Here is a 20,229-nt window from a genome sequence, read left to right on the forward strand (position 1 = left end):
TTGAAGCTTTAAGGAAATATTTCCGGAATGTCTTTCTATCTATTAACGTCTTTATTGATCTTGTGTAGGAATTTAAGTAAACTCTTGTACTTTCATGATCTGCATAGATAAAGAGAATAAACATGAAACAAGTAAATAGGTACTTTTCGTACATCCAATAAATTTTTTAAACTTTGACATTGATATTCTCATTGGGCGAGCTATATGGTCGCTAGGCAGGTGTGTTGTCAAGCATTACTTGATGAACAAGTAGATCTAGTCGCTAAGGGAGTGTGTTGTCAGGCACTAGTCGTTAAGCGAGTAGATATTCTAGCTGAGCGAAAATATAAAAGTCAACTCAAATTTTCATATGTCTCTTATGATGTGTATTATGTGAATGTTAAAACAGTAGCTGGTTTATGAAGTTTTGATGAGAATTGTTGATAGATTTATTAATAAATATGTATATGCATAATGATGAGTATTGTATTTGTGTTTGGTGTAATTTCGTGGATCTCATGGAGAGATTCTACGGTGATGTTTCTTTAGTGTAAGCATTGATGTGAAAGTCTAAATGTTGGAAGTTATCTTGTCGTTCTAATAACCATTTAAGCTCAGGTATAGTACAATGATGTATGCAGTGAGATGTGCAGGATATCCTAGTCTAGAAACTTTACCTTGACCAAAGATGTTGTTAGACTAATCTTGTGTGTGGTAGCTTGGGTGAGAGAGTTGTTTCATCACCATAAGTGCAAAATCCTTTGAGATTTCATATCAATCATTTATCTGAATGATTGAGTAGTATGAATGAATGATGATAATATTTCTATAATTATTAGGAAACTCTTTTTGCATAGCTTTCCTTGTTATACTATGTTTCTTATGTATCTCATGTCAGTAGAATTACACTTTTCAATAATTGTATAATAATTTTTTAAATTATAATTTTTTTATTTAGAATATTATTTTGAAATATTTATTTTATTAATTTTATGCCACTATACAAGTTTATTTGAAAATGAGAAAATTATTATCTGATTAACATATACTTTATTAAAAATGAAAAGAATTTTAAATGGTTAATAAAAATTTATAACTTAAAAGAAATTAAAGATATTATCCACTTAAAAAGAAGTGAAGCCATGAATGAGTGGGGGTTTGTAGCAGTGGTGAACAGAAGGGTGTTGGAATGGTTGGGAAAAGTAAAAGTGATTGTATTATTTTCCGAAAGTAGAATTGATTTATTTATTTGGTTTTTTTCGTTTTGGTTTCCACAAAGACTCATTTATTGATGTCCGTACAGGTTGCCATCTTGAGTCGAGGGCACGACAACGACAATTGATGTACCCTCGTACTACCTTTCTCACTCACACTGGTCCCTTTATGCATTTCTTAATTCGGAACAGACCTAATGCTCACAATTATTCTTTTATTTCTTTACTCTATAGATATTTCTTTATTATTATTTCATCTCAAATATATATATGTTTCTTTTTTATTTTTACTTTCAATCGTCTTACATCATATTCCAGCTCACTCCTACTCGTTTCATCTTACGATGCTAGACTCGTCAGGTAGATTTATTTGTAAGCTCCTAAGACAAAATATGGGATGAATGCCTAAATTTGTATTATAATTGTGTTTATAGTTTTAGTTGATTGAAATTAATTATTATATGAATTTGTTATTAATTATGTTTACTTAGATCTTTTAATGATTATTATTTTTGTTTCACAATTTTAATCATTTAGAATTTAATTTTAGATGTTGTCTTAGTTATTTAAATTTATTATAAAATTATTTCAGATTCATATTTATAAATTAGAAATTATAAAATTATGAATATTACTAATTTTGAACAATAAATTTATAAAATTTATTGTTTTTATTAATTTAATTAAATAAAAATAAAATTATTAAAATTTTGCAACTTATTATTTTATATGTTATAATTAAAAGAAAAAAAATTAAAAAAGCATTATAACAAATGAATCGCCATGACTATTTTTCGAAGACTAAATATTGAACAAGTTAAAATGGGAAAAACTTGCTGGTATTACTATCCCCAATTTCGATGCTATAGAAGAAAAAAAGAGGGTAGGAAAATGAGAAAAAGGAAAAAAGAATAAAGATAAAGATAATTTTGTTTAAAAAAATGAGAATAAAATATTTCCAACGTAATATTATTTAATTTTTTATTTAAATAATATTGTTATGAGTTGTCATGAAAAAACACAACATAATGAATTATACGAAGAACGTAATTTGTTTTATGTTGTATTATTTTCACTTTCCACATTTTAACTCATAAGTTAATTATACCACGCCTTTTATTGATTTTCTAATTTTCCGTACTTTTATTCGATCAAATCCAACCTTTTCCTTATAAGATTTCCTTACTTAAAGGAATTTATAGAACAAATTTAAAATATTTATAAAGAATATAAGACAGAAACGTGATGTTTTTAAACACAAACTATTTTTACACACATTTGGTAAAAAAGGGTTGGATTATATATTAAACCATTATAATATTTATGAGTGAAAGAATTACTTAAATCTCATAAGATTGGGTTTGATTAGTTGAGTTACTTAAAATAATGACGTGATATTATTTATTGAGTACTTAATGTTAGTTAGTCGATAGTTGATAAGATGACCACTAGATATTTTATGAGGAATAGATCACTTAATCAAATATAAAATATCGGATACTAAGTACTATGTTTCCTACACCAAGGTTTATATTTAGGATATGCCTATAAATATTATTTTAATCATAATTTGACTTTACTTTTGCATTAATTCAAAATTGACAAAAATATTTGACCAAGTACTAACTTGAGTGTCGGGAGTATCTTCTACAAGCATCTCACCGTTTGGTAAAGGATGAAAAAGGATTTGGAGGATAAGTACTACGTAATGAAGAGTTTGTGGAGTAGAATGAGACTTTATAGGGTATGTTTGGTTTTTGTAAGAACAATTGACACCCACCGAGGGCCGACAAGTATTTTGTGAAGAGAAGTTACTTGTGTTAATATGCAAGTTTAGTTTTGTAAAGCCCATGAAAATAATCATCTTAATAAATAGTAGTAATTTTCTCTAAGTATTATTATTAGTAGTAATAATTTTTTTGGGTACAAAACATGATTAATAAGTTATGTGGTAAGTTAAACAAAATATTATAGTATTTTAGATGATAACTATCTTGTAACACTTGGAACATGGGTTCAAACCTAGTGGAATACATTTCTTCAAAATGTATTTTTATAAAATCAATTAATTAATTAATAATAATAATAAAAAAATCAAAACAAAGGACAAACTAACTTTCGGTAGTGCAATCAAGATGCAACCAACCAATATGAAGAGGAGAGTTGTGGTAGGCTGCTGAGATCAGTTTTTGACCGAGAGGAAATTACTGGAAAAGAGAGAGGGGGAGCAAACTCTCTTCTTTGCGCATGATAAATATATATTTTAGGTTTATGATTTTGATATGAGCATGTTAGATTTTTGTATTGTTAACTACCTGTCTACCTGTAAATGTTTTGATTGTCATTGACTATATTTTTCGTGTTTTCTATTTTTGAAGTTACCACAGTAAAACCTTAATCTCCACTTCATTCACCATTAGATTAAGCTTAAATTTTGATATGTGATTCCTGAGATATATCACTACACTTTGACAGTTCAAAATTTTAATTTAAGGTCTGTAATTAAACAACTAAATTTCACAAATCTTGAGTAAATTGACAACCACTTTATTTCTATCTTAGAGTTACTTTAGTGAAATTTTAATTCCCACTTAGTTTACCGTTAGATTAAACTAAAATATTTATATATGATTCCTGAAGAATATTACTCCCTTTTGATCGTTCAGATTGCTAATTAAAGATATGTACTTAGAGGAAAAAAATTCACATTTTTGAGTAACCTAATTAACACGATAATTTTGTCCTTAAGTTACGCTAGTAAAAACTTTAATCTCTGATTTGTTTACCATTAGATTGACCTGATAATTTGATATATGGTCGATAAGACATATAAAATCATCTTGACCACTTAGATTCTTAATTGGATGATTGTGCTTGAAGAAATTAATTTTTCATTTTAGATAAATCTGAAAACCATTTAAATTATGTTTTTAAGTTACCTCAACAAAACTTCAATTTCAACCTAGTTAATCATTATATTAACCTAAAATTTTAATATGTAGTTCATAAGACATATTTAGTCACATTGACTGCTCAAATTTTTAATTAGATGTGTATATTTAGAGAAATTATTTTCGTGTTTATTAGAAAACTCAATACCATCTTAAATTCTGTTTTTGAGTCGGTTAAGTAAAATTAAGATTCTCATGTTCATTAATTGTTAGATCGAACTAAAATTTTATAATAGATTCTAAACTTGTCATTATTTACTTTGATTGGTTAGATCTTAAATTAGAGGCGTTAATGAGAATAATCACCCCACATAATACTATAATTGATTAAATTGTTAATAATATTTAATCATATTAGGTGAAATTTTGAGTAATTGTATTTATTGATTTGTATGTTTGATTGTATCATTGACTTAAAACATTATTCTATGTTAAGCTACAAACATAATTTTTGGATCAAATATGTATTGCATGATGAATATGAATATGATGTGAGATTGGTCAAAGGTCTCGTTGAGGGTCCTATTGTTGGAGGTTATCCTGATACTCTAATAATAATCCAGTCTCAAGTAGAGAAGGATGAATTATGTGGTGAGAGGGACATGAGGTCCTAGTCTATGTGCCGATTTTGGTCATAGGTGCTAATAGACTAACCTTGTGGATAACATTGAGTCTTGCATTGGAAGTGTATCTATAAAGAGTAGTGGAGGCCACCAAAAGTGCATAACCTCCCTGATCACGCATGAATGTCTCATCCGGATGAGTGTGTATGACATGATTATTATATGTTATGATGATTAAATCTATTATAATTACTGCATGATGATATGATTATTGTTATGTGAAGTAATATAATTAAGCATGTTTTATAAATATTCTATTGCATATTATCTCACTCCTACTTGTTTGTGTTTGTGTTAATATATATAATTTTTGCGATGATCGTATAATGTGTGTGTTATACGGTAGTAGATGAGAGAATGTTGTCTGATTTAGTACAAGTGAAGAGAGAGACCGAAGAATAATTGAGAAGAGTTCGAGTTATCTTTTTGAGTGTTGTATTTGAAATTTAAAATGTGTATTATGTGTGAAATCCTTTATATTTCTTTATGAATGAGTATAATGCTACAATATATCTACTATGAGTTATCAAGTGTGAAAAATTGGAATGTTACATTATTGGTATCAGAGTAGTTCGTCCTTAGGACGACCTGAGGGTTGTGAGTTTGTCCTACAAACTCATATAATAGAGCGTACTAACGATAATTCTCTGTGTGAACAGAGTAATGACACCTAGCCCACCAACCGTTCCAACCTCTTACGTGCCTAGCTTGGCAAGGGCTATAGAATCCATTGCATCGACTCTTCAATAATAAGGCACTACTTTAATGCAACAACACGAGATGACTATGCAACAGTTGGAATCGGCTAGGCAATGTTCTGAAGCCAGCTAAAGATAGCATGTGGAAGCCTTAAGACAATTAGTTCAGAATAGGATGTTTGTCAAACCATCCCACGCTCCACCTCACAAAGTTCAGGAATGAACTTTATAAAACTTTTTACAACATCGCTCAACTACTTTCAACGAAAGGACGAGTCTGGATGAGGCTGATCAATGGATCAGAAATATGGAGAGAATCTTTAATGCTAAGGGATGTCCATGCAAGACGAGACTAGCGTACACAAAGTACTAACTGTTCGGTGAAGCAATACACTGGTGGAGCAACATGAAGTTGATGCTAGAAGAACGGGGCAAAGTTATTACTTGGGAGCTTTTTAAGAATAAGTTTTACGCTTAGTACTTTTCGGACAACGTACGACATGTCAAAGAATTCGAGTTCTTGGTTGGTGCAAGGAAACAAATCAGTGGCTCAGTATGCTGATAAGTTTAAGCACTTAGGAAGCTTCTATACACAACCTATGAACGAAGAATGGAGGTGTAGAAAATTCACAAATGGTTGAGAGCCGAGATCAAGTTGGTAGTGACTTTGTTAGCTATTAAGGAATTCCCTACTCTAGTCGGACATACTAGAATTGTGGAAAGGCTGAGAGGAAAAGTGGAAACTCAATGTAAGCTTTAAAGAGTAGGAGGACCAATCGAAGCGAGAGCTGGACAGAACCTGAGGAACTGACCTTATGAAAGACCTTAGAGATTTCAAGGGAATCCTCATCAATAGCAGCCCGAGCAGAAAAGAATCCAATGCTATGTTTGTGGAGGACCTTATCTGAATGACGTATGTCCACAAGTTATTGCATGCAACTGATATTTTCTTTGTGGAACAGAAGGACATTTTGCTAGAGACTGTTCTTCTAGCAGAAGAAAAGCTGCTTAACCTCAACAACCACCCCAATAGAGAAGGATTGGTGATAGGCCACAAGCTACTAGGAGGGTTTACGCCTTGACAGGAGCTGAAGTTGTTACGTTAGGTAATCTCATCATTGGATGTTGAATAATAGCTAGTAGAAATTTGAATGTGCTGTTTGATTCTAGAGCGACACACTCTTTTTTGTCTAAAACTCTTATTCAAGAGTTAAATCTGCCAGTAAGAGAGTTGTGGTATGATCTTATGGTATCTATTCTAGCCTTTAGTTTAATGAAAACGTCAAGGATGTGTCCATATTGCCTGATAGTTGTAGAAGAATGTAAATTCAAAGTACATCTTATATTCTTACCTCTACAAGGTTTAAATGTAATATTAAGAATGAATTAATTATCTGTCAATCATATCCTTATAGATTGTAGTGAGAAGAAGTTGATCTTTCCTAACCCAGTAGAATCAGAGTTGTTGTCATCACAACAAGTGTTATAAGAAGGCAGAGAAGGATCTATGTGTTTCATCATCTTAACTCATATGGAAGTCGAGAGAAATGAACAAAACCTCAATATTCCCATAGTAAATGAGTTTGGTGATGTGTTTCCAGAGGAAGTGCTGGGGTTGCCTCCTCAATGGGAAGTATAATTCTCCATCAACTTAGTACCTAGAGGTGGACCAATATCGATAGGTCCATATCGAATGGCCTCGACATAATTGACTGAGATGAAGAAGCAGATTGACGAGTTGTTGGAGAAACAATTCATCCGACCAAGTGTATCACCATGGGGAGCACTTGTACTACGGATGAAGAAGAAAGACAATAACTCTAGATTGTGTGTCGATAACAGGCAGTTAAACAAGCTAACCATCAAGAACAAATACCCTCTTCCTAGAATTAATGACTTGATGGACCAATTACATGGAGCTCAAGTATTTTTAAAGATAGATCTAAGGTCCAGATATCATCAAATTTTAGTTAAGGTTGAAGATGTACAAAAGACTGCTTTTAGATCTAGATACGGGCAATACGAGTATGTAGTTATGTCGTTCGGGATAACTGATGTTCCAACTTTGTTTATGGATTACATGAACATAATCTTCTCACCCTTCCTAGATAAGTTGATCATAGTCGTTATAGATAACATACTTATCCATTCTAAAACTCAGGAAGAACATGCTGAACACTTAAGGATCGTGCTTGGGATCTTGAGAGAAAATAAATTATATGCAAATCTGTCAAAGTATGAGTTTTGGACACAAAACGTGCAATTCTTGGGGCATGTTACATAAGCTCAAGGCATAGCAGTGAATCCAGCCAAAGTTTAAGGAATGCTACAGTGGGAGAGACCAAAGACTATAACGGAAATAAGAAGGTTTGTGGGTTTAACTGGCTACTATAGGAGGTTTCTCAAGAATAGTAATGCCTTTAACACAGTTAAGTCACAAAGATCAATTCGTTTGTTTGGATGGACAAGTGTGAGAAAAGCTTCGTGTGGAGATGAATAGGTTGACAAGGGCACCAATATTGATTATCTTAGATCCAAGTAAATCTTTTGAGGTTTATTGTGTTGCTTCTCATTAGGGGTTAGGTTGTGTACTCATACAAGAAGAAAGGTAGTGGCGTATGCTTCAAGACAACTAAAGGTTTATGAGAAGAATTATCCTACCCGTGATCTAGAGCTCGCATCAGTGGTGTTTTCTCTAAAGATTTGGCAACAATATCTTTATGGTGCTCAATTTCAAGATTCAGTGATCACAAAAGTTTGAAGTACTTATTTGACCAAGAGGAGTTGAATATGAGGCAAAGACGGTGGATGGAATTTTTAAAGGATTATGATTTCAAACTGGTGTATCATCTAGGAAAGGCAAATATGGTAGCTAATGCCTTAAGTAGGAAGACAATGCATGTTTCACACATGATGATCAAAGAACTAGAATTGGTGGAGAAATTCAGAGATCTAAAGCTATAGGTGGAGTTTGAAGCAGACTTCATTAGATGTAGTAATATAACTATATCTAATGACTTTCTAAGTTTAATCAAGGAGAAGCTGTTATTGGACCCTAGCCTACAAAAGGCAACAAAATTGATTGAAATAGAACAAGCTAAGGAATTTAGGTTAGGATCTGATGAGGTGTTAAGATTTAGAAGTAGAGTATCTGTACTAGACAATATGGAGATAAAAAGGTTAATCCTTTAAGAAGGACACAAAAGTCGTTTTAGAATGCATCCAGGCATGACTAAAATGTATCAAGATCTTAAAGAGTTTTTTTGTGGCCTAGAACGAAGAAGGAAGTAGCACAATTTGTAGCAGCTTGTTTAATGTGTCAGAAAGAAAAAGTGGAATACCAACCACATAGAGGAATGTTGCAGTAATTGGACATACCAGAGTGGAAATAGGATAACATTATTATGGATTTTGTTACTCATTTACCACGAATGGTGAAAGATCACGATGCTATCTGGGTTATCATAAGTCGATTGGCTAAAAGTGTTCACTTGTTAGCAATAAACCTGAGGATGTCAATGACTAAGTTGACACAATTGTTCATAAAAGAGATAGTAAGATTGCATAGTTGTGCTTCGAGCATTGTATCAGATAGAGACCTAAGGTTCACTTCAAGATTTTGACAAACTCTATAAGAAGCTATGGGCAGTAGGTTACGAATGAGTTCTGCCTATCATCCTCAAACCGATGGACAATCTGAAAGAACTATCTAGTTGTTAGAAGATTTATTGAAAACCTATGTATTGGATATTCTAGGTAGTCGAGTTGAAATACTTCCTCTTGTGGAATTGGCCTATAACAATAGTTTTCAAGCAAGTATTAGTATGAGACCTTATGAGTCTTTGTATGGCAGATGATGTCGAACTCCGTTGTACTGGTATCAGGATGGTGAAACAGTTGTACTAGGACCTAAGTTACTACAACAAACCACATACAAAGTAAAGTTGATACGGGAAAGAATGAAAGCTTCTTAAAGTAGACGAAAGTTGTACGCTGATCAAAGGAGAAGACCGTTAGATTTTGAAGTTGGGGATCATGTTTTCTTGCAGGTGACTTCAACCACAGGTGTGGGAAGAGCTCTTTGCTCGAGGAAACTTTCTCCTAAGTTCATTAGTCCATACCAATTTTTCAGACGAATTGGACTAGTTGTCTATGAGATTGCATTACCCCTTCAATCGGCCAATCTGCATTCAGGTTTTCATGTTTCCTAACTAAGAAAGTATGTACTTGATTCTTCTCATATTTTAGAAGTGGAGGAGATTCAAATCTGAGAGGATGTTTCAGTAGAAATGCAACTAGTTGGTATAGAAGACCCTTAAATGAAACAACTTAGAGGAAAAACTATCAACTTAGTCAAAGTGGTTTAGGATAGGAGAACAAGTGACCCTATATGGGAACTAGAAGATATGAAAGAATCATACCCCTATTTGTTTTCTTAAAGTGTAGAATTTTGGAGGTAAAAATTTTTTGTTGCTGGGAAAAATTAAAGCCCATGAAAATATTCATCTTAGTAAATAGTAGTAATTTTCTCTTAGTATTATTATTAGTAGTAATAATTTTTATCGATAGAAAATATGATTAATAAGTTTTGTGGTAAGTTAAACAAAAAAATTTCGTAGTTTAGATGGTAACTATCTTGTAACACTTGGGACATAGGTTTAAACCTAATGGAATACATTTCTTCAAAATATATTTTTGTAAAATAAAAAAAAAATAATAATAATAAAAAACAATCAAAACAAAGGAAAAACTAACTTTCGGTGCTCCAGGATGCCAAATCATCTTTCGGTGGATTGAAAATGTAATAATGATGGTGAATTATAATAATAATAATAAATAAATAAATAAAAAATGTTTTGATATGAGCATGTTGAATTTTTGTAAAACCTTAATCCCCATTTTGTTTACCGTTAGATTAAACTTACATTTTGCTACATGATTCCTGAGAGATATTAATATACTTTGACCGTCCATAATTTTAATTTAAAGTTTGTAATTAAAGAAATGAATTTTGAAAATCTCGAGTAAATTGACTACCATTTTATTTCTGTCTCAAAGTTACATGAGTAAAATTTTAATTCTCACTTAGTTTACTGTTAGATTAAACTGAAATATTTATATATGATTCCTGAATGATATTTGTCGCAACCGGGATCGCGACGGGACGGCGAGCCGAAAAACAAACGGGTTTGAGAAAAAGGTTTTGGGAGTCGCCACCATAATTTATATGGAAAAACTATGAAAAACCAAAAAATAAGACATGGTCTACGAAAAGAGATTTTCAGGTTCGGGAATCGGTTACACGTAAGGAAGGTGTTAGCACTCTATCGCACCTGCCCAAAGGCAGTACCTTTAATTAAATATATAAAGTTGACGTGGTTTTGCAAAATGTTAATTTTCCCTAAACAAAATAATAAAATAAAATAAAACTATTAAGAAACAAAAAATATTTTTTTGTTTTATGAACCCGACAAGAATTGACCTTGGTCCTACGTACATCCATTTAATGGACAATCAGGGATCACGTAGTTCTTTATGTAGAAAAAGGTTTGTGAGTTTGTGTAAAAAAAATATTATAGATTGATTTGGATTTTTGAAAAGTGAACACGAAAAAAAGATTTGGTTTAACAAGATTGGTATTTTTTTTATTTTAAAGATTTTGTATTTTTATTTTTAAGAACGGTGGAAAGAGGAAAGAAACCGACCATAGGTCGACGCGTACTTATACTTCAAAAATCATGATTTTTAAAAGAACGTCATTTGTGTAATAAAAAATAAAACCTTTAGAAAAAAACCTTCAAATTGCAACAAAAAGAAAAAAAGGGTGTGAAGATGACGTACCTTCTCAGCTTTCAATACTCTCTAATTCTTCCTTGGTAATTTCTGTTGGCAGAGTTCCTCTAGCGTGATAATTTACTTTTCTCTATACTCTCTCATACCTTTTCTATGTTCATTATTTCATAGTGTCTCTCTCTATTTTTTTTTCTCCTTTTTTCCGTCCCCCTGCTTCTATGGCAGAGTGTGTATTTATATACACACATCGTAATATTATGGAAATCTTGCCTTAATTGTGAATTAATTGACAATAAAACAAAATAGGGAAAAAATTGCTTTAATTGTGAATTAAATGCACAATAAAACAAATTAAATAATATTCAAAACATTGATTATCATTATGGTCAAAAAATCATATTTTCCTCTTTAAAAGCAACTGATGCAACAAATTATATTAATATACTATTTTAATTATTGTTCATAATTATTAGCATAATATTAATTCAAATTATTACCATATTAAACTAACATTTCAAAAATATTGTATTAAAGTCATTATTTTATCCCTTTTTACCCATTATTATTATCTTATTTTTTACTATTTTTAAATATTTACTTACCCGAACGAAATTGGGTGTTGACAATATTACTCCCTTTTCACCATTCAGATTTTTAATTAAAGATCTATACTTAAAAGTATAATTATCGCATTTTTGAGTAACCTGATTAACACGGTAATTTTGTCCTGAAGTTACCCCCAGTAAAAACTTTAATCCCCGCTTTGTTTACCATTAGATTGACCTGATAATTTGTATATGGTCGATGAGACATATAAAATCATCTTAACTATTCAGATTCTTAGTTTGATGGTTGTGTTTAGGGGAATTAACTTCGCATTTTAGATAAATCTGAAAACCACTTATATTCAGTTTTTAAGTTACCCTAGTAAAACTTCAATTTCAACCTAGTTATTCGTTAGATTAACCTAAAATTTTAATATATAGTTTCTAAGACATATTTAGTCATATTGACTGCTCAAATTTTTAATTGGATGTCTATGTTTAGAGAAATTGTTTTTCGTGTTTATTAGAAAACTCAATTCTATCTTAAATTCTATTTTTGAGTGAGTTAGGTAAAATTAAGATTCCCACTTCATTAACCGTTGGATCGAATTAAAACTTTTATAGTAGATTCTAAACATGTTGTTTACTTTGATCAGTCATATATGAAATTAAAGGCAGTAATAAGAATAATCACCCCATATAAATCTATAACTCGTTAAATTGTTAATAATATTTGATCATATTAGGTGAAATTTTGAGTAATTTTATTTATTGATTTGTGTGTCTAATTGTATCATTGACTTAAAACATTATTCTATGTTAAGCTACGAATGTGATTTTTGATCAAATATGTATTGCATGATTAATGAGTTGATCAATATAAATGTGATGTGAGATTGGTCAAGGGTCTCATGGAGAGACTCTTTGGTTGTAAGTATTTAGTGTGCACGTTGATGTTGAGGGTCTTGTTGTTGGAGGTTATCCTGGTACTCTAATAATCATCCAGTTATGGTGAGAGGGGTAGGAGGTCCTATTCTATCTGCCGATTTTGGGCATAGGTGTTAACGGGCTAACCTTGTGGATGACATGGAGTGTTGCATTGAAAATGATTAAATTTATTATAATTACTGCATGATGATATGATTATTTTTATGGGAAGTAATATAATTAAGCATGTTTTATAAATAATTTATTACATGTTAGCTTAGCCCTACTTGTTTGTGTTTGTGTTGATATATATATTTTGTGCGATGATCGTATAACATGTGTGTTATGTGGGAGTAGATGAGGGAATACTGTCTGATCCAGTGTAAGTGAGGAGAGAAGCCAAAGAATAATAGAGAAGAGTTCGAGTTATCTTTTTGAATGTTGTATTTGAAATTTGAAATTTAAATGTGTATCATGTGTGAAATCCTTTATATTTCCTTATGAATAACTCTATAATGCTACGATATGTCGATTATGAATTATCAAGTATGAGAAATTTGGATGTTACATGTTTCCACAACAGTTAGAGCTGCTGGAGAAGTCACCCTTTGTGGTTGACATAATTAAGATCTTGGAAAATCAGGCGAAGATGTAATAGAAGTTTATGGATTTTTGTAAGAGAAACGTTGAGGAAATGGATGTCCTGGAGGAGGAAAACTCTAGGCTGAGACGAAAGATTAAGGCCAATGTTGTTGCTAAGAAGGAGAAAGAGAAGGAGAAGGAGATTGTTGATAACACGATGTCCGTGTTGAGGAGCCATCACACTTACCCTGCATTCGACTTTGAAAGTGAGTTATGCCATGTTCTGAGGTTTCATCACTCTCTAGTAGTGGGTGAGAAGTGTCGCCACCCTTTTATTGATGACATTACTAAAACTCCCCCTCTCGGAGCATTAGAAGACCCTGACCTATCTTGGCCTCTTATACTCAATAAAGATATGGTTGTAGAGATCTTCTATCTTTCTTCAGTCTTCTTCAAAGAATTTTCTGTCTTGAACTTTGCCCTTGGCCTTTTTCTCACACTGTAAGCATCGAGTCTTCCACGTCTTCATGCACAAGACCTCTTCTTCCAAGAGCTTATTCTCATCGGCCCTTTGCTTCTCCTTATCAGCCTAAGATTTTTGTTCCTCTTCTTAGTCCTTTTTCTTGATTGCCAGTTCCTTCGTTATTTTCTTCTTCCCCTCCCATCTTAATTCTTTTTAGGCCATGTTGACTATCTGACGGTTGTGAATAACAGCCTGGCTCAGAAACTCTAGGAGTCCCCAAAACAACATCTTGGGTTAGAACTATCAACCACCTTCAACTAGTGCCTACAACTCAATAGAAACACTTTTGCGCATACGTATTAAGGGGCCTTTCAACTCCCCTAGATCAAATGACAAGTCTCTCGAGCCAACAGAGGTACTTGCACCGACCCCTTTTCCCTCACCTAAAAGTTTAGCTCTTAGCCTCTTTCTTTCCTTGCTAGTGTCCTTTGGTTTATAAGTACTTGTCTCTTCGTTCTAACACCCGACCTATGGATGTCGACCTCTACTTCCTAAATATTAGGGACATCAATCCTGCCCTCATCCTTTGCCTCCCCTTCCATTTGAGCTTTGATTTGGAGGAATAAGTTGTCCTCCCCCCAACCTTGGAAGCATGAGCCATGAAAACCTACAAATATAAAAAAAAATGCTTAGATAAGATCAAAAAGTGCTCAATGATTAGACAATTTTCTTGACACTTACCCTTTAATGTTAAGACAAGGTCGTCTATAAGACTAATATGTCTAAACATCTTCATTTATTTTGAAGTTTAACAAAAAATAATAAACGAAATGAGCATATGACAAAATGTTATCTTTGAAAAAATAGTATAGTTGAAAGATAAGATTTGTTTTTGAAAAAGCTTTATGAAATCTAAATGCTTTGAGAAAAGCTTTAGTAAATGCACTAATGCATGGGCAAATGCACTATCAAACAATTTCCTTACAAAATGCATCAATGTGTTATGTGAGAGTCTTGATAAACATACTCATTATGAAGAATAAAAGAAAGAGAATTATAATTTGTTGGTATCGTTAGAATATGATATATAATGTATAAAATAAATTTATTACAAACTTACATTGTGGTTCTTACTACAGGGGTATGACCCTCTCGCCTTAAGGATTGTCTAGGACATTCTAAGGAGGTGAAATCACACATGACATAAAAATCAAGTTTCACCCAGAAAGGAAAATTATGTGCGCAAGAGGCAACATAGTTTATTAAGTGCAAAAATGTTGAGGTGACACCATTAAAAAGTTGAGGTGACATTCTAGGGAAGTATGCCAAAAATGTTCTATAAACACAAGGTTATGCCTCTACTTTCAACATATAATACTAGAGAGTATTAATTATTTATTTATCTATAATGCTTATAATAGCTATAGCAAGAGTCATAAGGGAGGTTTTGCAACTCTTTGAGCTTTGATTCTAGATAATCATGAGTGGTTGAATCTTCGAAATGGAAGGTTAGATGTAATTAATTAAATTTTCTATACTACTAAGTCTTTAATATTCACATCTTGTTCTTATAGTTTTTTGTTTGATTTGTGTTTATTATTTGGATGAGTTGACAAGTTATCATATTTCACTAATTTGGATTGAGTTGAAAAATTAATCTCTAATTGTGGTCAATTAAAACCATCACATTCTTACTGAAGACTCCCATAAAATCTAGAGGGTGTGCTATGTGTGAAAGTCTCACACAGTAAAATAAAGAGTGAATAAATCACATTGGATCTAAAATCCTTAGGTTATAGTGATTCAGGAACGAACCTAAATCTTCTAAAACATAAAACAAGGGTGTAATAAGCATGAAAAGATTGATGGTAGTATATAAGAAAAAGAAGAAAAAAAAAGAAAAACAACCTCACCGTAGATTTAATATTAAAATTTTTATAATTTGAACTTAAGTCCATTTCATTATCAATAACTGATTTTTAAACACTATTTCATTGAATCTAAAAGTAAATATTGACCTTTTTTTGATAAATCTTTATCGATATAACATTTGTTGATACTACTGTGCATTAGTGCTATTGTTGGACATTGTCCGTTAAGAAAACCTCATTAGTATGATATGGGAGCAATGATAGGAACTAGGAGTGACAATTGCACGGGAAACGGGAAACTATAAGAAATATTCTAGAGAATCCATTTAACTTTTTTAAAAGTTTTCTTAAGTTCCTATTTTGTGTTTTGAAATAATTATTAGTTTATTTTAAATGTATGTTGAAACATAATATGGTCTAACAAGATGAATTAGTTTATCTCCAATTATTATTATCATAAAGACTTTATGATTATTAAGTATTTAATGAATGTATATTGGAAGAAATTTGGGTGGTTACAAGTAGAAAAAAAAAAGAAAACATCACAATCATAATTAATTAATTAAAAAGATTCAGAAGTCTAAATTACTAATTAAATTTTTTTATTAAAAGTTCTCTAAAAAAATCAATTGAGAATTTTTATCATAGCAATAAGGTTTTATTTTAATTAATTCTAATTTTATTTGAAAAGTTTCATCCATATACAGACGTCTTTTATTTATGATAATACATTATTTATTGTATAACAATGAATAAATAATGTGTGGCTGTTAGAAAGTGGTGATTGTAACAAAGGAAGCTCTCTTGAATACCCGTTTAACACGTGAAGATTTGTAATTAATGAATTTGTATTTGTTGGAAGTTTTGTTTCATATAGACACAGACACTCCAAGCCTAACTCATCCTTTTGTGAAAGAAAAACCCCACTTCACCAATCTATGATTCATATTTTACCCGTACCTTTGCCTTATCCCTGTGAACCCATCATCATCACTCAACCCTTTCTCCTTCCATTTCTGCAAAATTAATTCTCACTCGTACCATCTCACCACACTCAACGATACCATAAATTTACATTTGCTAATATCTTGACAGACATAAATTTATCTTTATTAGCATAACAACAAATGTAAATTTGGGCGCTTATTAAAAAGAAAATGATTTTTTTTTGGCACGAAACCGAAACTTGAAAAACAAAAATTTATCCAAAATAGAATATACATTTCAAATGTAACATTTCTAGTATATAAACATATATTTCCATCGTCAAAATAAATATATATTGAATAAAAGAGGTAATCTAACTTGAAACAAATCAAAACTTAATCTACATTTTGTAGGAGATAATTTGCCTAGTTTCTTCTTATCACTAGTGCGAATTGGGATACTAACGCGGCTAATATACTTCGGTTTATAGAAAACCGAAGCATATGAAAATGTGGTGACACTTTTGCAATTTTAGCGAAATTATAGGCCTCAGTTTCAAGAGAACCAAGGCATAATAGCTCTATTACCTCGGTTAAATAACCACCCGAGGCATATAACCCTTCAGATTTGACTTAATTCTAACCTTTCATATCACACCTTTTTGGAAATAGAGCTACTAACTCGGTTATCAGAAAAAACCGAAACACATAATGCTACAAAAAGCATAAAGTAAAACGTAGCCTCTGACACCTTTTTGGTCAGTGTGCTACTGCCTCGGTGGCCATGGCAACCGAGGCATATAATCTTAATTATTTTGAGTGCTGAAACCTTTAGGGTGCTACTGCCTCGCGTAAACACTTTCTTCGCGAACAATTTTCTTCTTTCTCTGCACTTTGCTCTCCACCACCACTACTCAGTCTCCACCACTGCTCGTGCCTCCCTCGTCGCGTCTCCACCGTCACGTTCGTCACGCCTCCGTCGCTGTGGTCGCCCCTCCTCCGTTGCGCCTTGTCACCAGTGCTCACGTTCTCCACCACTGCTCGCCTCCCTTGTTGCTCGCATTACCCCTCTTCACTGCAGATTGGTTTATTTAAATGAAAGTTTCTGACTTTAGTAGTTGCGTGGTAGTGAGGCGCTGCCCGACGACATTTGGCGTGGTGAAGGTAGTGCCTTTGGGTTTTGGTGTTTTTGATGATGGCACTCCTACTGACCCCGACGGTTTCCATGGAGATCTCGCCCACCCACTAGCTGTCATTGTCAAAGACGTTGACTTACTGGCAGAGCGTGAAGGAGGAAGAGGCGATGAAACGTGGCGCGACGACTCCGAGTAGAGGAGATCGAGAAGCTGTGATTCTCTCCGGCGAGATTGGGCGGCGAGTCAGGAGTTGTGACGCTGATGGAAATACTCACCGGCGACGTAGGTGGCAGGGCGTGAAGGAGGAAGCGGCGATGAAACACGGCGCGGCGGCTGCGAGTAGAGGAGATCGAGGAGGTGTGATTCTCTCCGACGAGATTGGGTGACGAGTCAGGAGCTGTGACGCTGATGACAATACTCGCCGGCGATGTAGGTAAGGTAATATGTTTGGTGGTTTTTTGGGTTTCTCTGTTCTACAGGTTTCAATTCACGTGCAATCCTCCTCTTCTTCTATTCTACAGGTTTCTTTGTTCTACGGGAATATCAATCCTCCTCTAGCAGTGGTGCAGGTCTTGGGCTTGCAATTTGTAAAAGGTAGGGGGAAACATCGAATAATATTTTGAATTTGCTGCAGTCTCTCAATTCTCAATATGCTAAATGGATTTTATTACAATAAGCGTAAATAATGATTGTCTTTCGTCTATTAAGTCTGACTCCTCCACAAAATTGATTCAAATTTGTAAACCTCATGGGAGGTCACATATGGATTGAGAGCAAGGGCCCTGGAAAAGGAAGCACAACTACATTTATTGTCTAAGTTGGGATCTGTGGCAATCCAAATCTGTCAGATCATCAAGCTACAAACAGAAGCCAAGCATATAGTGAAAGTGGTGGCCTCGCCAGATTTAAACCCTTCATCAAAGATGAAGATGACAATGGTTTTTCTACTCAACGTAATCAAAGAAGTTTCTAATATCCAAGACAGCAAAATTGCATACCTTCCATTTGCGGTCTGGAAAAATGGATGTGCCATTTGAAACTAAAAAAAAAATAAAATAAAAACACTCTACTGCTTGGGTTGTCTGTGAACCGAGGCAGAATCCGAACCCTTATGCCTCGGTTCCGAACCGAGTCAAAAAACCTACTCTTTTTAACTCGCCTGTATACGTCTCGGGGTTGGAACCGGTGCCTATAAGCGAAAATAACCGATGTCATTTTCCTTGACTGCACTAGTGTATATGGGTCATGTCTTCTTTTCATATGGCTAAGGGATCCTCGAAGACATAAAATAATGATAGAATGTTATTATGTAATAGAGTTCCTCAAACCATACAATTCATGCATGAGTTATAAGTGTTTACCGTTGTCTAGTCTTTAATAACTTCTATCCTTATGATAGTTTTTATTCGGTGCATGATGTAGTACCCACATTTGAAGGAACTACTTTTCCTATTTTCCTATTACACTAAAATAAAAGAAAGAAAAATTGATATCATACAACTTCTACACAATAATTAATTTAAGGGTTTAAAGGATATCTAACCTTAGGATATATATACTTTGAACTTTTCTTTGTATAGTCCTTTGTAATAACTGGTTTGTCCAAGCCACAACTCCCGTTAAATTGAATACATGTTAGTCATAATTGTTATATACTAATTGGACTATATGAAAATTGTAGCATTACCCTTGTAGTAAGGTCTTTAGTTCGTTGTTGGGTTTCTTATGAATAGAACAAAACCAAACAATCAAGCAATATTCAGGAATGAGGACTATTAATTGTCAATGAGACCTAAAATGAAGGAGAAATGGTTAATTCAATAATAAGACTAACGTTTCAATATATGGAGTCAAGTAAACATGTCTTAGCAAGGTGATAATCCATATTATATATTATTGGATTTAAGCCTTTGTGTTGTCAAATCTTTCAATTGTTTAGGGCTCAAAAAATCCATGCACTTGTAAGTAGCTTAGATCCACACTTATTACGTCCATTATCATGCTAAGTATACTCGACCTGATATAACATTTTTTTGTAAATTTGTTAGCAATATATAGTTCTTCACCTACAAGAAGACATTAGACTGAAGTAAAACATATACTTCGTTATCTTAAGGGTATTGTGAATGTGGGTTTATTTTATCCAAATTATTCAAAATCAGGTCTTATAGGTTATGTAGATGTGAGTTATATATTAGATCCTCACAATGGTCAATCACAAACAAGATATTTGTCCACATGTGGTCGCACAACGATTTCATGGCAGTTTATGAAACAAATCATAACAACAACAATGTCAAATCATGCAAAAAATTTCGTATTACATGAGGCAAGTCATGAATGTGTTTGTTTAAGATCTATAATTTAACATGCGCAACAAACTTGTGGTCTATCCTCGGGAAAAATGAAATCAAGAACCATATATGAAGATAATAATGCAATATTTCTCAATTGAAATACATATATAATAAATGGGACAAACAAAGCATATTCTTCCAAAATGCATTTTCACTCATAACTT

Source organism: Vigna umbellata, chromosome 1 (genome assembly GCF_029865625.1).
Source record: "Vigna umbellata cultivar VRB3 chromosome 1, Vumbellata_1.0, whole genome shotgun sequence".
NCBI classification, from domain to species: Eukaryota; Viridiplantae; Streptophyta; class Magnoliopsida; order Fabales; family Fabaceae; genus Vigna; species Vigna umbellata.